The 22737-nt window shown below is 37.9% G+C and overlaps 1 pseudogene; it reads left to right on the top strand.

Annotated features, from left to right (window-relative positions):
- The first annotated feature begins 2872 nt into the window (after window positions 1-2872).
- LOC125088509 (centrosomal protein of 19 kDa-like) lies at window positions 2873-3359 on the top strand (annotated as a pseudogene).
- Window positions 3360-22737: the final 19378 nt, after the last annotated feature.

Below are 22737 nucleotides of genomic sequence, written 5' to 3' on the forward strand. Positions count from 1 at the left end.
AGGCCAATGCCTAAAGAAGGGAAAACCTTCCGTACCTTGGGGCTGCCTTTTCTACCTATTTGACTTCCTGCTATTTCCTCCTTAATGACCGACTCACTTCTCCTTTCTTGCCCTTACATATAGTGCTCTTTTTTGGCAAAGGAAGCCTGGATCCTAAATATTTGGCTGTCCATGTTCTTATTCCATATTAGTTTCATTATCTCATACCTAGTCTTCTTTCTCCACACTAGACTTGTTTCTAATAACTTTGCTTAGTCATCATAACACATTGGAATCTAGGGGCTTATCACAGAGTCTGCTTTGGTGTTTATGACTCCACACTCTTCAAAGCCAGATTGAAGTGGGGACCCCTTCAACATGGCTGGTGTACCCATACCCCAGCACCTTTGAGTGTTGGCTGTTAAAGCCTCACACGGGCACCCCTCTCAGAATTACCTTAGATGCAGTGCAACCCCCCTTACAATGTTACCTGAATGGCCAGTGGCCAATGATGGCTGAAATGGAGTCTGCAAGCCCAGCCTGTTGCCTCAGTGAGACAATAACTATGCTGCAGGGTGTGTACCAGGCCCCCCGTGGAATTTGGACAAGACCACATCCTTGCTTAGCCTCTTTCCCTTGCCCTACCTGCCTCCCTCCCTCCTCTCTCCTGAGAGTTCTTTCTCACTAGAACACTATGGAAGCTTCCCCATCTCAGGCTCTGCTCCAGGGAACTGGACCTAAAAGAGCAATTGTTTTATTTAATAATGGACATGAGGCTCAACAGAAAAGACATAAGATCTCAAATCTGAGCTGCCAGCATCGGATATTCATCAAAGACACCTCTGAATTAGAGTGTGGGGTCCCTTCAGCACCAAGTGCTTGGGGCTGGACACAGGAAATGGGAGCTTTCCCAGTGTGCCATTATTCCTGAACCCTTGGAAATTCATTATTTCCACTGAGAATGATACCCTGCTCTCTCTCTCTTTCTCTAAAAAAAGTAAATTAATAAATTAATTAAAAAAATAAAGGCCTCATTCTTTAATATGGATCAGCCAAAGACCAGTAGGCACTTGAAGAACTATTCTACCTTGAAAGAAAAACACAAAGACAAACTGATGGGAGCAGGGGAGGGATAGTAACATGGAAAAAAAGCATATTAAGGAAGTGGAATAAAGTTCTACAATTTGTAAGTAATATTGTTGATGAGATATGAATTTATTGCATGCATAAGCAAGAGTAGGACGCTATTAAAATGAATGATAGAAGACTAAAAGGACCTTTTGGGAATTAGGACCATGACAGAAGAGATAAAGTACTCAGCAGAGTGGGTAGAAGGTCATACGGAGCAACCTCTAGGAAACTGAAAGAAGGGAAAAGAACTTAGAAACACCAGGAAAATAGCAAAACTTTTCTGGTGGTGAATATCTGAATAATAGATATCCCTAGGAGAAAGAGTATAAACATGGAGAAGAGAATAATATCAAAGAAGTTAATACAAGATGGTTTGTCACATCCATTTGCAGACTAAAAGGCTCACTTGTTTAATGTATTTGAACTAAAATATGCTAATATATAAATTTTAAATATAGAGAGAATAATACTCTCTAACTCCATCCATGTCATTGCAAATGGCAAGATTTCATTCTTTTTTATGGCTGAGTAATATTCCATTATATATTTCACTCATATGTGGAATTTAAGAAACAAAACAAATGAACATGGTAGGGGGAAAGAAAAAGGCAAAGAAAGAAACAGACTCTCAACTATAGAGAGCAATCTGATGGTTTGTTTGGAGGGGAGGTAGGTAGGGGGATGGGTTAAATAGGGGATGGGTATTAAGGAAGGCACTTGTGATAAGCACTGGCTTTGTATATAAGTGATAAATGACTAAATTCTATACCTGAAACTAACATTACACTGTATGTTAACTAGAATTTAAATAAAAACTTGGAAAGAGAAAAAAATATTGGAGAGAAAAACAGATTCCTAAAGATTCTGGAAAGCAAACAACAGGTCATATTCAAAGGGAGAAAAATAAAAATGGCTCAGATTTCTAAAGAAAAGAAAACAACACTGAAAACTGGAAGGCAATGGAGCAATGCTGCCAAACTTCTGAAATAATGATTTCTAAACTAAAATTGGATACCTGTCAAACAAAACTCAGGGATGAGTGTATTTTTTTTAGAATAGAGATATTTTCAAGGAAGGCAAGTTCTCAAAATGTTCTGTTAATGCTTTTCCAGGAATTACTGAAGGCCAAATTCTGTAAAGTAAGTAAGTGAAAAAGAAGACAATATGGACCCCCGGGAACTGGAGATTCAACCCACCAGAAATGCTAATGAGATCTGTTCAATGACAGAGAAAGGCAAACCTAGGTTAACCACTATCCAGCCAGCCTAGAGATAACACAGTCAAACTCGTGGCAGAGGCTTGTATTGAAGAAGAAGATTAAATTGATAGAATTCCTGATGTGTTCTATTGAAAATTTGGGAATGAATAAATGTTTGTACACAGAGAAATCAAGCATATTAAAATACATTAATTCTAATTTGGGGAAATTAAAATTGGTATGAGAATATAAATGTAACATGAAACCTCCCATGTTGAGCAATTAAGTCATAATAGGTGAACACTGATCATTTATTTGACAAAAATATATGTATTTAAGCTAGTGTGGAGGGTTTACTTGCTATTATGTCAAATGCATCTCTAAATGATACACTGGCAAATATAATTGAAATATATTAGTAATGCTTGACCCCCAGGCTCAGTCCTGTGAGCTGGATCGGGGAGCTCCCTGTCTCCACCTCCACATCCAGCAGAAAGTCGTTATGTGACTAACACATTTTTATCAGATTTACTCTGATTTACACAGAGGAATGTGACTGTGTATGTGGAAATGATGTGCACTGCCAAGAAATGTGGATTTAGTTTCCAGCCTCCAGCTATTATCTTCGAGAATAAAATAGGGGACAAGTCACCAATGCATCATGCCAGTCTGAAACTTTTCAAAGTTTTCAGATTGCAGCAGAGCTGCTGAATAATTAAAGAATAATCCAGAACACAAGAATGACCTGGAACAAGTATCCCTGAGACAGCTAGAGAAGTTATTCATTTTTTTTTTACAAGGTTACTTGTGGGGGCAAATTCTGGCAAAAACAGTGGGACAACTTCAACAAGAAACAACCATTGATCCTGTGGAAGACTTGAACAAACTAGATGACAAGGAACATGCCAAAAGAAAGAGCGTAATGGATGAACTTTTTGAGAAAAATCAGAATGATGATCCAAATTTTGTTTATGATGTTGAAGCTGAGTTCCTACAGGATGAACAACTACAGTCTTGTGGCTTGGGCACAGAGACAACTGATGAATTCTGATATAAACAACTCAAAAAATTTATTGTGCTAGCAGAAAATCTATACAAATAATGTATAAATATGATTCTAGAAAAATCTGTAAGGAACACTAAATGTACATGTTGGGTCATGTTTGGATTGACCTTGTTACTTTTCAAAACCAGGACATATGGAGTATCTAGTATGTAGATGCATGAAGAAGTCAGGGAAAACTGAATACAGGAATCTGCCTGTAAGGAGTTTACAATCTAGGGATGCCTGGGTGGCTCAGTCTGTTAGGCGTCTGTCTTTGGCTCAAGTCATGATCCCAAGGTCTTGGGGTCAAGTCCCACATCAGGCTTCTTGCTCAGTGGGGAGCCTGCTTCTCTCCCTACCTGCCATTCCCCCTGCTTTTGCTCCCTTTCTCTCTCTCCCTCTGACAAATAAATAAATAAAATCTTTAAAAAAGGAAAGTGGATTGATTCTGAGGTTCAATTTACCGTATCCATTAAAATAATCAAGAAAAGCCTAATCTAGGAACTAAAGTATGAATGTTACAGTCTATTAATATAATTCACCATATCAATTCTGAAAGTAAAAATTTAGATATATATCTCTATAGATTATTTTTTAAAAATTCCAGTATAGTTAATACAGTGTTTTATTATTAGTTTCATGTGTACAATATGGCAATTCAACAATTCTATACAACTCAGAGCCCATCATGGTAAGGGTACTCCTAATCCCTTCACCTATTTCACCAATCTCCCCACCTACCTCTCCTCTGGTAACCAACAGTTTGTTTTCTGTTTTTTGGTTTGTCTTTTTTTTCTTTATTGTTTGTTTCTTTAATTCCACATGTGAGTGAAATCATATGGTATTTGTCTTCCTCTGACTGACTTATTTCACTTAGACTTATACCCTTCAGATCCAACCATGTCATTGCAAATGGCAAGATTTCATTCTTTTTTGTGGCTGAGAAACATTCCATTATATATAGACATAACCTCTTCTTTATCCATTCGTCTATTGATGACCACTTAGACTGTTTCCAATAATTTGGCTATTGTAAATACTGCTCTAATTAACATAGTGGTGCATATATCTTTCTGAATTAGTGTTTTCATGATCTTTGGGTAAATACCCAGTAGTGGAATTACTGAATGATATGGCAATTCTATTTTTAATTTTTTGAGGAAACTCCATACTGTTTTCCATGGTGGTTGCACCAGTCTGCATTCCCAACAACAGTGTACAAGTGTTCCTTTTTCTCTACATCCTCACCAACACTTGTTGTTTCTCATATTTTTTTTTATTTTAGACATTCTGACAGGTGTGAGGTGATATTGTGGTTTGATTTGCATTGCCCTGTTGATGAGTGATGCTGAATATCTTTTCATATGTCTGTTTAACAATTTGTATATCTTCTTTGGAGAAATGTCTGTTCATGTCTTCTGCCCATTTTTATTTTATTATTATTATTTTTTTAAATGTTACATGCTATCAGTATTATTGCCGTCATTATAATCCTTACTTTTCAGGGAGCCATACAGACATGTTCAGGGGTATGGTGAGACATATATTAACATGTTTTTTTTTTAATAAACATATAATGTATTTTTATCCCCAGGGGTACAGGTCTATGAATCGCCAGGTTTACACACTTCACAGCACTCACCATAGCACATACCCTCCCCAATGTCCATAACCCCACCCCCCTCTCCCGACCCCCCTCCCCCCAGCAACCCTCAGTTTGTTTTGTGAGATTAAGAGTCACTTATGGTTTGTCTCCCTCCCGATCCCATCTTGTTTCATTTATTCTTCTCCTACCCCTCTAACCCCCCACGTTGCATCTCCACTTCCTCATATCAGGGAGATCATATGATAGTTGTCTTTCTCCAATTGACTTATTTCACTAAGCATGATACCCTCTAGTTCCATCCACGTCATCACAAATGGCAAGATTTCATTTCTTTTGATGGCAGCATAGTATTTCATTGTATATATACACCACATCTTCTTTATCCATTCAGCTGTTGATGGACATCTAGGTTCTTTCCATAGTTTGGCTATTGTAGACATTGCTGCTGTAAACATTCGGGTGCACGTGCCCCTTCGGATCATTACGTTTGTATCTTTAGGGTAAATACCCAGTAGTGCAATTGCTGGGTCATAGGCTAGTTCTATTTTCAGCTTTTTGAGGAACCTCCATGCTGTTTTCCAGAGTGGTTGCACCAGCTTGCATTCCCACCAACAGTGTAGGAGGGTTCCCCTTTCTCTGCATCCTCACCAGCATCTGTCGTTTCCTGACTTGTTAATTTTAGCCATTCTGACTGGAGTGAGGTGGTATCTCATTGTGGTTTTGATTTGTATTCCCCTGATGCCGAGTGATGTGGAGCACTTTTTCATGTGTCTGTTGGCCATCTGGATGTCTTCTTTGCAGAAATGTCTGTTCATGTCTTCTGCCCATTTCTTGATTGGATTATTTGTTCTTTGGGTGTTGAGTTCTTTATAAGTTCTAAGTTCTTTATAGATTTTGGACACTAGCCCTTTATCTGATATGTCATTTGCAAATATCTTCTCTCATTCTGTCAGTTGTCTTTTGGTTTTGTTAACTGTTTCCTTTGCTGTGCAAAAGCTTTTGATCTTGATGAAATCCCAATAGTTCACTTTTGCCCTTGCTTCCCTTGCCTTTGGCGATGTTCCTAGGAAGACGTTGCTGCAGCTGAGGACAAAGAGGTTGCTGCCTGTGTTCTCCTCAAGGATTTTGATGGATTCCTTTCTCAGATTGAGGACCTTCATCCATTTTGAGTCTATTTTCATGTGTGGTGTAAGGAAATGGTCCAATTTCATTTTTCTGCATGTGGCTGTCCAATTTTCCCAACACCATTTATTGAAGAGGCTGTTTTTTTTCCATTGGACATTCTTTCCTGCTTTGTGGAAGATTAGTTGACCATAGAGTTGAGGGTCTATTTCTGGGCTCTCTATTCTGTTCCCTTGATCTATGTGTCTGTTTTTGTGCCAGTACCATGCTGTCTTGATGATGACAGCTTTGTAATAGAGCTTGAAGTCCGGAATTGTGATGCCACCAACTTTGGCTTTCTTTTTCAATATTCCTTTGGCTATTCGAGGTCTTTTCTGGTTGCATATAAATTTTAGGATTATTTGTTCCATTTCTTTGAAAAAAATGGGTGGGGATTTTGATAGGGATTGCATTAAATGTGTAGATTGCTTTAGGTAGCATGGACATTTTCACAATATTTGCTCTTCCAATCCAGGAGCATGGAACATTTTTCCATTTCTTTGTGTCTTCCTCAATTTCTTTCATGAGTACTTTATAGTTTTCTTCTGCCCATTTTTAAATTGGATTATTTGTTTTTTTGTTGGTGAGTTGTATAAATTCCTTATATATTTTGGATAGTAACCCTTTATTGGATTTATCATTTGCAAATATCTTCTTCCATTCAGTAAGTTGTCTCTTAGTTGTGTTGATGGTTTCCTTTGCTGTGCAGAAACCTTTTATTTTGATGTAGTCCCAATAATTTATTTTTGTTTTTGTGTCCATTGCCTCAAGCAATATATCTAGAAAAATGTTGCTATGACTGATGTCAGACTGTGCTCTCTTTTAGGATTTTAATGATTTCAGGTCTCACAATTAGTATTTAATCCATTTTGAATTTATTTTTGTGTATGGTGTAAGAAAGTGGTCCAGTTTCATTCTTTTCTATGTAGCTGTCTGGTTTTCCCAAGACCATTTGTTGAAGAGATGTGTTTTTTTCCCATTGCATATTCTTGCTTCCTTTGTCAAAGATTAATTGACCACATAATCATGGGTTTAGTATGAGGCTCTCTATTCTGTTCCTTTAATTTATGTGACTCTTTTTGTGCCAGTACCACAGTATTTTTATTATTACAGGTTTTTAGTACATCTTATCTGGGATTGTGACACTTCCAATTTTGTTCTTCTTTCTCAAGACTGCTTTGTCTATTCAGGGTCTTTTGTGGTTTCATACAAATTTTAGGATTATTTGTTCTAGGATTATTTGGGTAGTATGGACATTTTTAACAATATTTGTTCTTCTAATCCATAAGCATGAAAAAATCTTTCTGAGAAGGGGCAGATGGCTGAGGAGTAGGGACCCTATTTCAACCAGACCCCTGAATTGAGCTGGATATCTACCAGACCACTCTGAACATTCATGAAACATCCTGAGATGTAAGAAGATATCTGTTACAATGTGTCATTCAAAGCCACCATTTCCTTTTTGATTTCCTGTTTGGATGATCTATCCTTTGATATAAGTGGGGTGTTAAAGTCTCCTATTATTATATTACTACTGATTATTCCCTTTATATTTGGTATTAGCTGCTTTAAGTATTTTGGTCCTCCCATGTTGAGCACATGAATATTTACAATTGTTACATCTTCTTGTTGGATTGATCCTTTTATAATTATGTAGTATCCTTTGTCTCTTATTATAGTTTTTTTTTTAAGATTTTACTTATTTATGATAGAGAATACAAGCAGGGGGAGCAGCAGAGGGAGAGGAAGAAGTAGGCTCCCTGCTGAGCAGGTAGCCTGATATGGGGCTCCATCCCAGGACCCTGAGATCATGACCTGAGCCGAAGTCAGATGCTTACCTCACTGAGCCACACAGGCACCTCTAGTCTTTAGTTTAAAATCATTTTGTCCAGGGGAGTGGGGCCAAAAAAGTCTATTTTGTCCAACCTAAATATTGCTACCCCAACTTTTCTCTTCCATTTGCATGGTAAATAAATGCTTTGCCATCTTTTCAGTATCAATCCACATCATGTCTTTAGGTCTGAAATGAGTCTTTTATAGGCAGCATATAAATGAGTCTTGCTTTTTTTTTTATAATGGAGACAGAGAAAATATTTTATTAAATAAAAGAAAAATAAATAGATTCTACAAAACAAAAAGATGGATTCTATGTAATAATTACTATCCAATAAAAATATAATGGGAAATGACACCTCACAAGAACACAATTTTACAGTTATCATTAAGAGGACAGGCATCAAATGAAATAGATTAAATGCTTAGTACTGACACACATGAGGTGATAGAGCCATTATGATGTGCTCAATTCTGGCATGTAAGTCTACAAATTGTAGTGGAAGAATACATCTTTCCACAAAACCAGATGCTCAGTATGCAAACTACACGTCGTAAAGACCAGAGATCTCAAGATAATGTCTGTATTTAAGTTATTTCAAATAAACAATATCCACTTTATTTTTTTTAAGATTTTATTTATTTATTTGACAGAGAGAGATCACAAGTAGGCAGAGAGGCAGGCAGAGAGAGAGAGAGAGAGAGAGAGAGAGGAGGAGGAAGCAGGCTCCCTGCAGAGCAGAGAGCCCGATGCGGGGCTCGATCCCAGGACCCTGAGATCATGACCTGGGCCGAAGGCAGAGGCTTAACCCACTGAGCCACCCAGGTGCCCCCCACTTTATTTTTTAATCCATTCCCTCACCCTATGTCTTTTTATTGGAGTGTTTGGTCCCTTTACAGTCAAAGTAATTATTGATAGGTATATACTTATTCCCTGTTTGTTACTTGTTTTATGGTCGTTTTTGTAGTTATCTGCTCCTTTCTTCTCTTGCTCTCTTCTCTCATGGTTTGCTGGCTTTCTTTAGTGATATACTTGGATTCCTTTCTCTTTATTTTTATGTATCTATTACCAGTTTTTGATTTGTGGGTACCATTGGGTTTATATATAACATCTTAGGCATATAGCAGTCTATATTAAGTTTATGGTTGCTTTAGTTTGAACCCATTCTTTACTCTATGCCCTCCTCTATTTTAGGTATATGGTGTCATATTTTACATTCTTTTATATTGTGAATCCCTTGACTGATATTTATAGATATACTTAATTTTACTTTTTTGTGCTTCCTACTTTTCTTACTCCTGCTTATGGTCTTTCCTTTCCACTCAAAGAGTCCCTTTTAACATTTCCTGTAGGGCTGGTTTAGTGATCATGAATTCGTTTAACGTTTGTCTGGCAAACTCTTTACCTCTGCTTCTGTTCTGAATGATAGCCTTACTGGATAGAATATCCTTGGCTGAAGGTATATTTTTTTTCAGTACTTAGATTGTATCACACCTCTCCCTTCTAGCCTGCAAAGTTTCTGTTGAAAAATCAGCTGATCACCTTGTGGGGTTTCCCTTGTATGTAAGTGTTTTCTTTTCTTTTTCTGCCTTAAAAATTCTCTATCACTTTTTGTTGTTGTTGTTGTTGTTGCAATTTTAATTACTGTGTATCTTGGTGTGAGCCTCCTTGGGTTGGCCTTTTGTGTCTCCTGGATCTGGATTTCTGTTTCCTTTCCCAGATTTGGGAAGTTTTCAGCTATTATTTCTTCAAATAAATTTTCTGCCCCTTTTCCTCTCTCTTCTCCTTCAGGGATCCCTATAATGTGAATGTTACTATGCTTGATGTTGGTTGAGTCCCTTAGTCTATTTTCATTTATAATTATTATTTTTTCTCTCTCATGTTCACCTTGATTGGTTCCCATTTCCCTGTCCTTCAGGTTGCTAAGCCATTCTTCTGTTTCATATTGGTGATCCATTGATTATTCTTTTTTTTTTTTATCTCCACATGGTGGACTTTCTCTGTATGTCTATGTCCACATTCCCCCATTTTAAAAAAATGTTTATTTATTTATTTGGCAGACAGAGATCACAAGGAGGCAGAGAGGCAGGCAGAGAGAGAAAGGAAGAAGCAGGCTCCCTGCCGAGAAGAGAGCCCGATGTGGGGCTTGATCCCAGGACCCTGGGATCATGACCTGAGCCGAAGGCAGAGGCTTTAACCCACTGAGCCACCCAGGTGCCCCTCCATTGATTATTCTTGCCTAAAAAAATTACTACCACAGTGATTGTCAAATTGTGATATTTTTGAAGTTTCTCTTCCTTTCTACATTTATTAGTTTGAATTCTGCTGTATAGAAAAGTGTTAAAATTGATATAATATAATGATATAATATGAATAAATTACACTTATTTATAGTAACATAGGCTCATGGGTTCTTATTTTGTTCAGTGTATTATAATCCATTATTATCATTATTACAAATGGTCCCAGGTGAAATTAGTGAGGGTCCCTTCAAGCTGGCTTCTCTTGGAGTATACCCTATACTCCTTGAACACCACCTTCTTTACTGACACAAGATGTTCTAAGCTCATCTTGTGCTTTTCATGGTCAAGGTCTGGAGATAACCATTTCTTTATGAGTAGAGAATGATATTGAGAAACTAAAATCTGGGTGCTTAAGCTCATTACTATAGGTGGGGGTGGGTGGCACTAGTTCAAGAGGTAAGAAATATATGTATATATATACCTGTACCCATATATACATGGTAGAAACCATGAGTTCATACCAAAACCTCCAATTCCAATACATTATAGGGTTTGTTCTAGCTTTCCTCTCTTTCATATTTGTAACTCCCTTCTCATTCCTTGAAAAATCTGGCTCCCACTATCTCCAATATGTTTGTTTATTTGGAAAGTTCTCCTCTAAGTGAGTGACCTTTTGACCTATGCCACTTCTACCTCCCATATCAACAGTGGCCTTATCCACTCAGTCACCAACCTGGGATGCCTTCTCTCTTTCTTCCTACTCAGATGCTGTCTTTACATGGGCACTGATCCTGCACTGAGCTGGGTCATCATCAGCCCTGTCCCTATCATCCTTTTCTACCAGATCCAACTAATGGATTTTGGACTGAGAAAGGGAGGACTGACTATTTAATATTAATAATTTACTGTTGATTATGTATGTGTGAGAATATAGTGATGAACTTATATTTTTTTATAAAGAATCCTTAATTTTAAGAGACACTGAAATACGTATGAGTGAAATGTGTTGGATTTTCTTCAAAACAATAAAGGGTTGGGAGAAGTGGGTGGGGGTAGAGGTAAAACCAAATTGCTTATAAACATAATTATTGATGCTGGTGGTATGTACATGAGGGTTCATTATACTTTTCCATAACAAAAAATATTTTTTAAAAGCCAATAAGCAAATTCCGCCCCCCCATCATGTAGTCCTCAAAATTGTTGTGGTTTTTCTTTTGTTTTTTCTTCCATTTGAAATATAACATTCTAGCAAATATATGAAAAAAACTATACTTTGGAATATTGTTTTGGGTGTAGTTTTATAAAGAATTGAATGGCTCTAAATTTGAGTGTTTACATGCAGGTTCAGGGCAATTCTTTCATTAATCTAAGTCTTTTAAAAAGTTTCTTTCAAAAACAATATATTTTCTGAGGTTCCTGCTCTCTGCAGCTTCCTGGCTTCTGGGGCTTCAGTTCCAGTTAATCCAGGGCTTCTCTGTGTTGTACTTTCTGCTTGCCTTGTAATTCCTGCACCTCTTCAATTCCTGTTGCCTTGCTACCTTGTGGCTCTTACAGTCATATCACTTCTACTGCCTCATGGATCTTGTCTGTTCAAGCCTTCTGCTGCTATGTGGATCTCAGATTCAGGACTTTCCCTCATGGTTTCTGTTCCTCATGGATCCTGCTACATTGTGGCTCCTGTTGCTTCATGCTTATTTCCTTTTGGCCCACTCCTGTCTTGATGCTTCATCACTTTCTGCTGCTTTGTGGTTCTGCATGCTCATGATATGAGGCCCCCAAAGGCCAAAGGCAAGCAAGGAGGGTAGCAGCGGGGGGGAGGAGGTAGTAGTACTAGGAGGGGTATAAATACAGCCAAGAAGTTGAGTGACCATTTTGGGAAGCACTAGAGAAGGGAGCAAGAGATGCCCACAGCTGAGGGGGTGACAAGATAAGCCAGGCTTAAGAGCTGCTTTGGATTGTGAGCGATTTTCAAGTTTCTGTTCTTGCATCAGGCTGCCTGCATAGCTGATTTTGTCCTCCTTATTTCCCCGTGAATGCTTCAATAAATCACCATCACTAAAAATGAAGAAACAAATAAATGAAATAAAAAACATGTTTTATTTTCTTAATAGAATTTCTATTAGCTTATTATTTTTTCCTTAGGTATTTTATATTGCAACTGTTGTAGCAAATTAACTTTTCCCCCTAATAGTTTCCTGCTTATAGTAGAAACTTTCAATTTTGCTACTTGATATTTGACTGCCACTGATTTTTTTTAAAGATTTTATTTTTTTGACAGAGAGAGAGAGAGAGAGAGAGAGCAAGCAAGTAGGCAGAGTGGCAGGCTGAGGGAGAGGAAGGAGCAGACTTCCTACTGAGCAGGGAGTCTGATGCAGGGCTCGATCCCAGGACCCTGAGTTCATTACCTAAGCCACCCAGATGCCCCATGCCACTGAATTCTTAATAATTCTAGTTGTTTTACTTGGTATCCTTGTTTCTTTTCTTATCTTTAAAAAAAGATTTTATTTATTATTTATTTGAGAGAGAGAATGAGAGAACATGAGAAGGGGGAGGGTCAGAGAGAGAAGCAGACTCCCTGTTGAGCAAGGAGCATGATGTGGCTGTCTTATGGGCTGGAATTTGTCTTTTTTTTTTTTTTTTTTTTTTTTGTCAGAGAGAGAGGGAGAGAGAGTGAGCACAGGCAGACAGAATGGCAGGCAGAGGCAGAGGGAGAAGCAGGCTCCCTGCCAAGCAAGGAGCCTGATGTGGGACTCGATCCCAGGACGCTGGGATCATGACCTGAGCCGAAGGCAGCTGCTTAACCAACTGAGCCACCCAGGCGTCCCTTTTTTTTTTTTTTTTTTGGAATTTGTCTTATCTTAGGGCGCTAATGGGGAGAGAACATACTTGGGATGTCTCCCGGTCATTGAGAACAAGGGAGAGAGGATAGCTTGCTGTTATAGAACCAGACAACTTGCATTACAAAAACATATACCACAGTGTGCAATATACTCCTATAAAAGAAACTGGCAAGACTCTCTAAGAAATTGCACACATCGTCTCAGAGAAGTTGTATCCCTCCAACAAAAGGTTTCAGAGGCCTCCAGAATCTCTCACCAGGCTTATTGGCAAGGGTCTTCTATATGAAGCCAGTCCATAAAGACTGGAAAAAGTGGTAGTCATCTGAAATGCATAGATCTTAACATAAAGTTATGATACATATAAAGAAATAAGCATGGCTCAAACACAGGAGCAAAATAAATCTCCAGAAATTGATCCTAAGTATATGACTTACCTGAAAGATAGTTCAAAATAAATCTTGCCATTTGCAATGATATGGATGGAACTAGAGGGTATTATGAGAGCGAAATAAGTCAATCAAAGAAAAACAATTATCATATGATCTCTCTGATATGAGGAATTTGAGAGGAAGGGTGGGGAGTTTGGGGGCTAGGGAAGGAAAAAATGAAAAAAGATGGTATCAGGAGGGAGACAAAGATAAGGGACTCTTTTTTTTTTTTTAAGATTTTATTTATTTATTTGACAGAGAGAGATCACAAGCAGGCAGAGAGGCAGGCAGAGAGACAGGAGGAAGCAGGCTCCCTGCTGAGCAGAGAGCCCGATGCGGGACTCGATCCCAGGACTCCGAGATCATGACCTGAGCCGAAGGCAGCGGCTTAACCCACTGAGCCACCCAGGTGCCCCAAGATAAGGGACTCTTAATCTCACAAAACAAACTGAGGGTTCCTTGTGGGTGGGGAGGTAGGGAGAGGATGGTTGTGTTATGGACACTGGGGAGGGTATGTGCTATGGTGAGTGCTGTGAAATGTGTAAGCCTGATGATTCACAGACTTGTACCCCTGGGGCAAATAATACATTACATGTTAATAAAAAAAAATTTTAAAAATAATTCAAAATAACTACCATAAAGATGCTGTACATGCTCAAGAAAATCATGCACAAACAGAGACAGAAATTATATATATGAAAAAAGAACCAAACAGAAACTTTGGGACTAAAGAACACAATAATTGAACTAAAAAATTCACTGGAGGGATTCAACAGCTGCCTTGCTCAAGTAGAATAATCAATGAATTCAAAGAAAGATCACTTAAAATTATGCAGTCAGAGAACAGAAAGAACAATGAAAAAAAAAAAGAGTGAAGAAAGCCTAAGGGACTTACAGAATACCATAATGTGGACCAAAATATGCATTATGGGAGTCCTCAAGAAAAAAGGAAAGAGAAGGGGGCAGAGAACTTATTTAAAGAAATAATGGCTAAAAACTTCCCAAGTTGGGGAAAGGAAATGGATAGCAGATTCAAGAAGCCCCTATAGGGGCTCTCTTCAACTAGGATGAATCCACAGAAATCCACAGTGAGATACATCATAGCTGAGCCTTGAACAACATGGGGACTGGGAGCACTGATTCCATCTTTTCAAAATACAGTAAAAAAAATCTGTATATAATTTTTGACTCTCCTTTAAACTTAATGCCCATTATTGACCAGAAGCATTACTGATAACATAAACAGAGGATTAACACCTATGTTGTATGTTATCTATATTATATACTATATTCTTACAATAAACTAGAGAAAAGAAATGTTATTAAGAAAATTATAAGGAAGACAGGTGCCTGGGTGGCTCAGTCAGTTGAGAGTCTGACTCTTGATTTTGGCTCAGGTCATGCTCTTGGAATGGTGAGATGAGCCCGTAAGTTGGGCCCTGCACTCGGTGTGGAATCTGCTTGGTGTTCTCTCTCTCCCTCTCCCCCTGTTTGTGCACTCGCTCTCTCTCTCTAAGGTAAATAAATAAATCTTAAAAAAAGAAAATTATAAGGAAGACAGAATACATGGACAGTACTGTACTGTATTTATATTTTTAAAAATCTGTGCATACATTAACCAAACCAAAAGAAAATTATAAGGAAGACAGAATACATGGACAGTACTGTACTGTATTTATATTTTTTAAAATCTGTGCATACATTAACCAAACCCATGTTCTTCAAGGGTCAACTGTATAATCAAATTGTCAAAACTCAAAGACAAAGAGAATTTTGAAAACAGCAAGAGAAAAGCAGCTTGTTATGTATATGGAAAACCCTAAGACTCAGCAGATGCTTTGCAGACCAGAAGGGAGTGGGATAATATATTCAACATGCCAAAAAGAAAATGCCAATCAAGAACTAATATATTTTTAACATCCATCAAAAATGAAGGAGAAATAGACTTTCCCAGAAAAACAAAAGCTAAGGGACTTCATCACTGCTAGAGCTGCCTTACAAGGAATGTTAAAGGGATGCTTCAAGTTGAAATGAAATGACGCTAAATAGTAATATTAAAGGGTATGAGGGGTGCCTGGCTGGCTCAGTTGGTGGAGCATGTGATTCCCAATCTTGGGATTGTGAGTTCAAGCCCCACACTTGGTGTAGAGATTACTTTTTAAAAAAATGAAAATATAAGCTCACTGTTAAGTACATAGACAAACACAGAATATTATAAAACTGTAATGGTGGTGCATAAATCACTTTTAATTCTGGGTATAGAAGTTAAAAGACAGAAGTATAAGAAACTATAACTACTAAAACACGTTAATAGATGAAGAATATAAAAAGACAAAATTCATGACATTAATAACATAAAATGTGAGGGGAGAGAAGTAAAAGTGTTAAGAATTTCTATGCAGCTGAAATTAAGTAGTTGTCAGCTTAATACAGATGGTTATAACCACAAGATGATTTATGTAAGCCTCATGACATCCACACAGGCAATACTGATAGAAGATACACAAAAGAAAATTTGAAAGAAATCAAAGCATGACAGTACAAAAAAAAAAAAAAAAATCCCTGAAGCACAAAGGAGACAGTAAGAGAGGAAAAGAGGGAGAAAAAAGGCACAGGAAAAACAGAAAACAATTAACAAAATGATAACAGTAAGTCCTTCCCTAACAATAATTATTTTAGATATAAATGCATTAAACTCCCCAATCAAAAGATAATATAGTAGCTGAATGTATAAACATCATCCAACTATATGTTGTCTATAAGAGAGTCATTTTAGATTTAAGGATCTGTATAGGCTGAAAGTGAAGTATGGAAAAAGACATTCCATGCAAATAGTAGCCAAAAGAAAGCAGACATATCAATCATATTAGACAAAATGGATTTTAAGTAAAAAATTAAAGCAGGACATAAAAATACAAAGTGAAAACACCTGAAAGCCTACTATCTTATGATAATAATTCTTAGCATTTTTAAAACCATCCTTTAACAAATATACAAGTAAATAACAGATGTATGTATTTTATATTTTTAATAAGAACTTTATACTTTAACAAGAACTATACTTTTTTAAATTTAATTTTTTATTTGACAGAAAGAGAGCACAAGCAGGCAGAGTGGCAGGCAAAGGGAGGGGAGCAGGCCCCCTACCAAGCAGAGAGCCTGATGTGGGGCTCAACCCTAGGACCCAGGGATCACGACCTGAGCGAAAGGCAGCCACCCAACTGACCCAGCCTCCCAGGCACCCCAAGAACTATATTTTTAACAAGATCTTCACTGGTTACCTATCAGTTTCCCTTTTGTACATACATCTTCACAAGTTCCTATATTCCCTCTATGTAGAACATGTTAAGATTCTGGTGTGCCTATCCCACAGCTTTCTCCATGTTTATACAGTCACATATATATAAGTACACAGTTACATATTCAATTCCTATATCAAAATGTTTTTATTTTTTTAATTTATTTTCAGCATAACAGTATTCATTGTTTTTGCACCACACCCAGTGTTCCATGCAATATGTGCCCTCTCCAATACCCACCACCTGGTTCCCCCAACCTCCTACCCCCCCGCCCCTTCAAAACCCTCAGATTGTTTTTCAGAGTCCATAGTCTCTCATGGTTCACCTCCCCTTCCAATTTCCCCCAACTCCCTTCTCCTCTCTAACTCCCCTTGTCCTCCATGCTATTGTTATGCTCCACAAATAAGTGAAACCATACGATAATTGACTCTCTCTGCTTGACTTATTTCACTCAGCATAATCTCTTCCAGTCCCGTCCATGTTGCTACAAAAGTTGGGTATTCATCCTTTTTGATGGAGGCATAATACTCCATAGTGTATATGGACCACATCTTCCTTATCCATTCATCCGTTGAAGGGCATCTTGGTTCTTTCCACAGTTTGGCGACCGTGGCCATTGCTGCTATAAACATTGGGGTACAGACGGCCCTTCTTTTCACTACATCTGTATCCTTGGGGTAAATACCCAGTAGTGTAATTGCAGGGTCATTTGGAAGTTCTATTTTTAATTTCTTGAGGAATCTCCACACTGTTCTCCAAAGTGGCTGCACCAACTTGCATTCCCACCAACAGTGTAAGAGGGTTCCCCTTTCTCCACATCCCCTCCAACACATGTTGTTTCCTGTCTTGCTAATTTTGGCCATTCTAAGTGGTGTAAGGTGGTATCTCAATGTGGTTTTAATTTGAATCTCCCTGATGGCTAGTGATGATGAACACTTTTTTCATGTGTCTGATAGCCATTTGTATGTCTTCATTGGAGAAGTGTCTGTTCATATCTTCTGCCCATTTTTTGATATGATTATTTGTTTTTTGTGTGTTGAGTTTGAGGAGTTCTTTATAGATCCTGGATATCAATCTTTTGTGTGTACTGTCATTTGCAAATATCTTCTCCCATTCCGTGGGTTGCCTCTTTGTTTTCTTGACTGTTTCCTTTGTTGTGCAGAAGCTTTTGATTTTGATGAAGTCCCAAAAGTTTGTTTTCGCTTTTGTTTCCTTTGCCTTTGGAGACATATCTTGAAAGAAGGTGCTGTGGCTGATATTGAAGAGATTACTGCCTATGTTCTCCTCTAGGATTCTGATGGATTCCTGTCTCATGTTGAGGTCTTTTATCCATTTTGAGTTTATCTTTGTGTACGGTGTAAGAGAATGGTCGAGTTTCATTCTTCTACATATAGCTGTCCAGTTTTCCCAGCACCATTTATTGAAGAGACTGTCTTTTTTCCACTGTATATTTTTTCCTGTTTTGTCAAAGATTATTTGACCATAGAGTTGAGGGTCCATATCTGGGCTCTCTACTCTGTTCCACTGGTTTATGTGTCTGTTTTTATGCCAGTACCATGCTGTCTTGGGGATCACAGCTTTTAGTAAAGCTTGAAATTAGGTAACGTGATGCCCCCAGTTTTATTTTTGTTTTTCAACATTTCCTTAGCGATTCGGGGTCTCTTCTAATTCCATACAAATTTTTGGATTATTTTCTCCAGCTCTTTGAAAAATACGGGTTGAATTTTGATCGGAATGGCATTAAAAGTATAGATTGCTCTAGGCAGTATAGACATTTAACAATAACTATAAACTTTAACAAACTATAACTCCCAAAATTGAACCAGGAAGAAATTGACAACCTGAATAGACTGATATCTAGTAACGAGATTGAAGCAGTGATCAAAAACATCCCAAAAAACAAGAGCCCAGGACCTGATGGATTCCCTGGGGAATTCTACCAAACTTTCAAAGAAGAAATAACACCTATTCTCCTGAAGCTGTTTCAAAAAATTGAAGCAGAAGGAAAACTTCCAGACTCTTTCTATGAAGCCAGCATTACCCTGATCCCCAAATCAGGCAAAGACCCTACCAAAAAGGAGAATTTCAGACCAATATCACTGATGAATATGGATGCTAAGATTCTCAACAAGATCCTAGCAAACAGGATCCAACAGCACATTAAAAAGATTATCCACCATGACCAGGTGGGATTCATTCCTGGGCTATAAGGATGGTTCAACATTCGCAAATCAATCAATGTGATAGAACAAATTAATATGAGAAGAAAGAAGAACCACGTGGTCCTCTCAATTGATGCAGAAAAAGCATTTGACAAAATCCAGCATCCGTTCCTGATTAAAACGCTTCAAAGTATAGGGATAGAGGGAACATTCCTGAACTTCATAAAATCTATCTATGAAAGACCCACAGCAAATATCATCCTCAATGGGAAAAAGCTTGCAGCCTTCCCGTTGAGATCAGGAACACGACAAGGATGCCCACTCTCACCACTCTTGTTCAACATAGTATTAGAAGTCCTAGCAGCAGCAATCAGACAACAAAGAGAAATAAAAGGTATCCAAATTGGCAACGAAGAAGTCAAACTCTCTCTCTCTTTGCAGATGACATGATTCTTTATATGGAAAACCCAAAAGACTCCACCCCCAAACTACTAGAACTCATATAGCAATTCAGTAATGTGGCAGGATACAAAGTCAATATACAGAAATCAGTGGCTTTCTTATACACTAACAATGAAAATACAGAAAGGGAAATTAGAGAATTGATTCCATTTACTATAGCACCAAGAACCATAAGACACCTGGGAATAAACCTAATCAAAGAGGTAAAGGATCTGTACTCGAGGAACTATAGAACACTCATGAAAGAAATTGAAGAAGACACAAAAAGATGGAAGACCATTCCATGCTCTTGGATTGGAAGAATAAACATTGTTAAAATGTCAAAATGTTTTTAAATTTCATCACAGACACACTAATACTTATAACTGATGAGGAATATATCAAAATAACAGTAAACAATTATGTAAATATAATTCAGTTTAAGAAATACAATACATGAAATAACTTTTCTTGTTGTTAGAACAACTCAGCAAAATAAAATTCTGGTTTCTTGTTGGACAACATTGTTCTACACATACATCAAACAGGCCAAAGAAAATAAACAGAAACTTCACAGGCAAAAAAGGGAAAAAAAGAAAAAATTTAACTTTGGCCTTTTCAACCATCTCATAGAAACCAACTACTTATAGTACAGCTAAGTACATACACACCAAAAAATTATTGGAATGTTTGGAATAAGATTTTCTTATTGCTGTTTTGCTTTTTTTAAAATGGTTTTATTTTCTTCTTTGAGATTATAATGAACATGGCCATACCACAAGTCAAGTCAGAAGTGGGGCAGAGAATGCTCACAAGGCTAGTTTTGTCATCTGTGATCACTAAAAATGGCTGACCCCTAACAATATGTACAAAAATATAAATATAAAATACCATGTCTCCTTTTAAAATACTTTTAAGAAAAAAAGCAGGGCCTTGGAAGTTTTGGTTCTTTTTTTCTTCCCTGTTGTAGATTCCTGTGTGGTTTTGCATTGGTGGAGAGTGCGTGTGTCATCTGTAGGTGGCACTGCCCAGGTGGGGTATGGGTGGGTGGGACTCTCCACTTCAAAGTGACCACGTTTAGAGTCTGAGATGGGAAATGGGGGTGTGGTGAATAGGATAAAATTTCTATTACAATTTCAAAAGAAACCCCCAAATGTCCTGAGGGGGAAAATGTTTAAATGCTGTTAAGTTTAACTTTTCCTTTTTCACTGTCCAGAAATCCTCATAGGTCTTCTGTTTCTTAGAGTCAACTTTGCCATCCTCATCATCTTCTGCCACCTGTGTTCATAGCTGCCTAAGCCTCCCCATCTTCCTATCACCTTCCTATTCCCCTCCTCTTCCTGCTGCACCATTTTACATCTTCTTCATCTTCCTTGTTGGCCTCCTGCCCCCCATTTTCCTCATGAGCCTTCCCATTAGCAGGTGCGTCTCTTCTATTCTCTGCCTTCTCCACAATTCTCCTCTAAGTCCTTGGTGGTGATCTCGGAGCTGGTGTCTACAGTTGTCTTGGACATGACCTGGCACACTGGTGATCTGAAGCTCTGGGTTAAAAAGAAAGCAAGAGTTGGAGGACTATGGTGATAAAGCTGCCAGAGTCTGGTGGTGCAAGAGGTGTGCGGCAGAGTTGGTTACAATGAACCCGGAGCTGGACCCGGGAACAATGCAAAGATGGCTTTTTGGAGCAGCCGGTGGGGTTATGAAATAACTCTGAATCCCTTTTGCAAACTTATCTTTTCCTGTTTCCTCCTCTCAGAACTTACTACATTCCTGAATTTTATTTACCAATCCTTGTTTACCATTATCTTCCACTTAAGCACAAAGTATAATTTATTTTGCTTCTTTATAAAATTTCATGAATGGAACACTCTGTATATATATTTCTATGGCTCATTGCTCATCACATACTAGATTCAGTAATTTTCGCTGCTGTGTACTATTCCAATGTAAAGGTACTCCACACCTCCTTATCCATCCTACTTTTTATGGGCATGTTTCATTTCCAGATTTGTTACTGCAATGATATTAGTGAAACCAATGTAACTGTGTTTGGTGACAGGGAAAGCATTTCAAGGATTTTTAAGCAATGATGAAACCAGTTAGGAGGAAGCAAAGGAGAGACTTTTGGAAGAGAAACAACAAAAAGAAAAGGTCGGAAAAAAACATTTCCCCCCTCAGGAACACTTGGGGGTTTCTTCTGAAATTGTAATAGAAAAAGAATTTTATCTTCTTTCCTAATACTACGTCCATTAGCTCTTCATCTACTTTTATCTACCATTTCAGATCTGAAGAAAAAGTGTCAGAAATGTCAGAAGAAATACAAATATTTAGGTTCAAAATTGCCAACTGCAACAGAGAAATCAGGCACTGTTCGGGAAATGGTAGCCTGGTTTTTGTATAGTCAGAATATAACACAATGTAATTATCACTTTTTGAATAAGACAAGTAGTGTTCTAATGGACTAATTATGCAGTCTCAAACAGGTTCCTTGCTTTGCCTGACCTATATACTAGAACATCTGATCCCTTAATGCTGGGCTCTGCTCTAAACTACCTGCTTCCACAAGTAGGAAATTATTTCCTTAGTCTAGGGTTTTCAAAGTTATCTGGTTAAGTAACCTTAACATTACCGAAGACTGGAAATCTACAGAAGCCACTCCATGACCGCATGTTACTTTGATTTATTCTTTCTTTTATCTTTTTAAAAAAGATTTTATTTATTTATTTGTCAGAGAGAGAGGGAGGGAGAGAGAGAGAGGCAGGCAGAGGGAGAAGCACGCTCCCCACTAAGCAAGGAGCCCCATGCAGGACTTGATCTGAGGACTCTGGGATCATGACCTGAGCTGAAGGCAGACATTTAACTGAATGAGCCACGCAGGCATCCCTATTTCTTCTTTCTTTAAAATGTTGATTTGCGGGGCGCCTGGGTGGCTCAGTGGGTTAAGCCGCTGCCTTCGGCTCAGGTCATGATCTCAGGGTCCTGGGATCGAGTCCCACATCGGGCTCTCTGCTCAGCAGGGAGCCTGCTTCCCTCTCTCTCTCTGCCTGACTCTCTGTCTGCTTGTGATCTCTGTCTGTCAGATAAATAAATAAAATCTTAAAAAAAAATAAAATGTTGATTTGTAGTCTTTCTGATAAAACAGCACTGATCCATTATAAAATATCATTATAAAATCATTTGGCAGATAAATTGCAAATATTTTTATGCATATTAAATTTGATGCTACAAGATGTAATAATACTGCTACTCTATAGATAATGAAACTGTAGAAATAATGAAACTCACAACAACAGTCATATTTATTCAGGTATATATAGTAATTGGCAGTCAGGTAATCAAGTTAACACATACTAAGCCAGTTTTTCAATCTCAG

Source organism: Lutra lutra, chromosome 17, assembly GCF_902655055.1.
Source record: "Lutra lutra chromosome 17, mLutLut1.2, whole genome shotgun sequence".
In the NCBI taxonomy this organism is placed as follows: domain Eukaryota; kingdom Metazoa; phylum Chordata; class Mammalia; order Carnivora; family Mustelidae; genus Lutra; species Lutra lutra.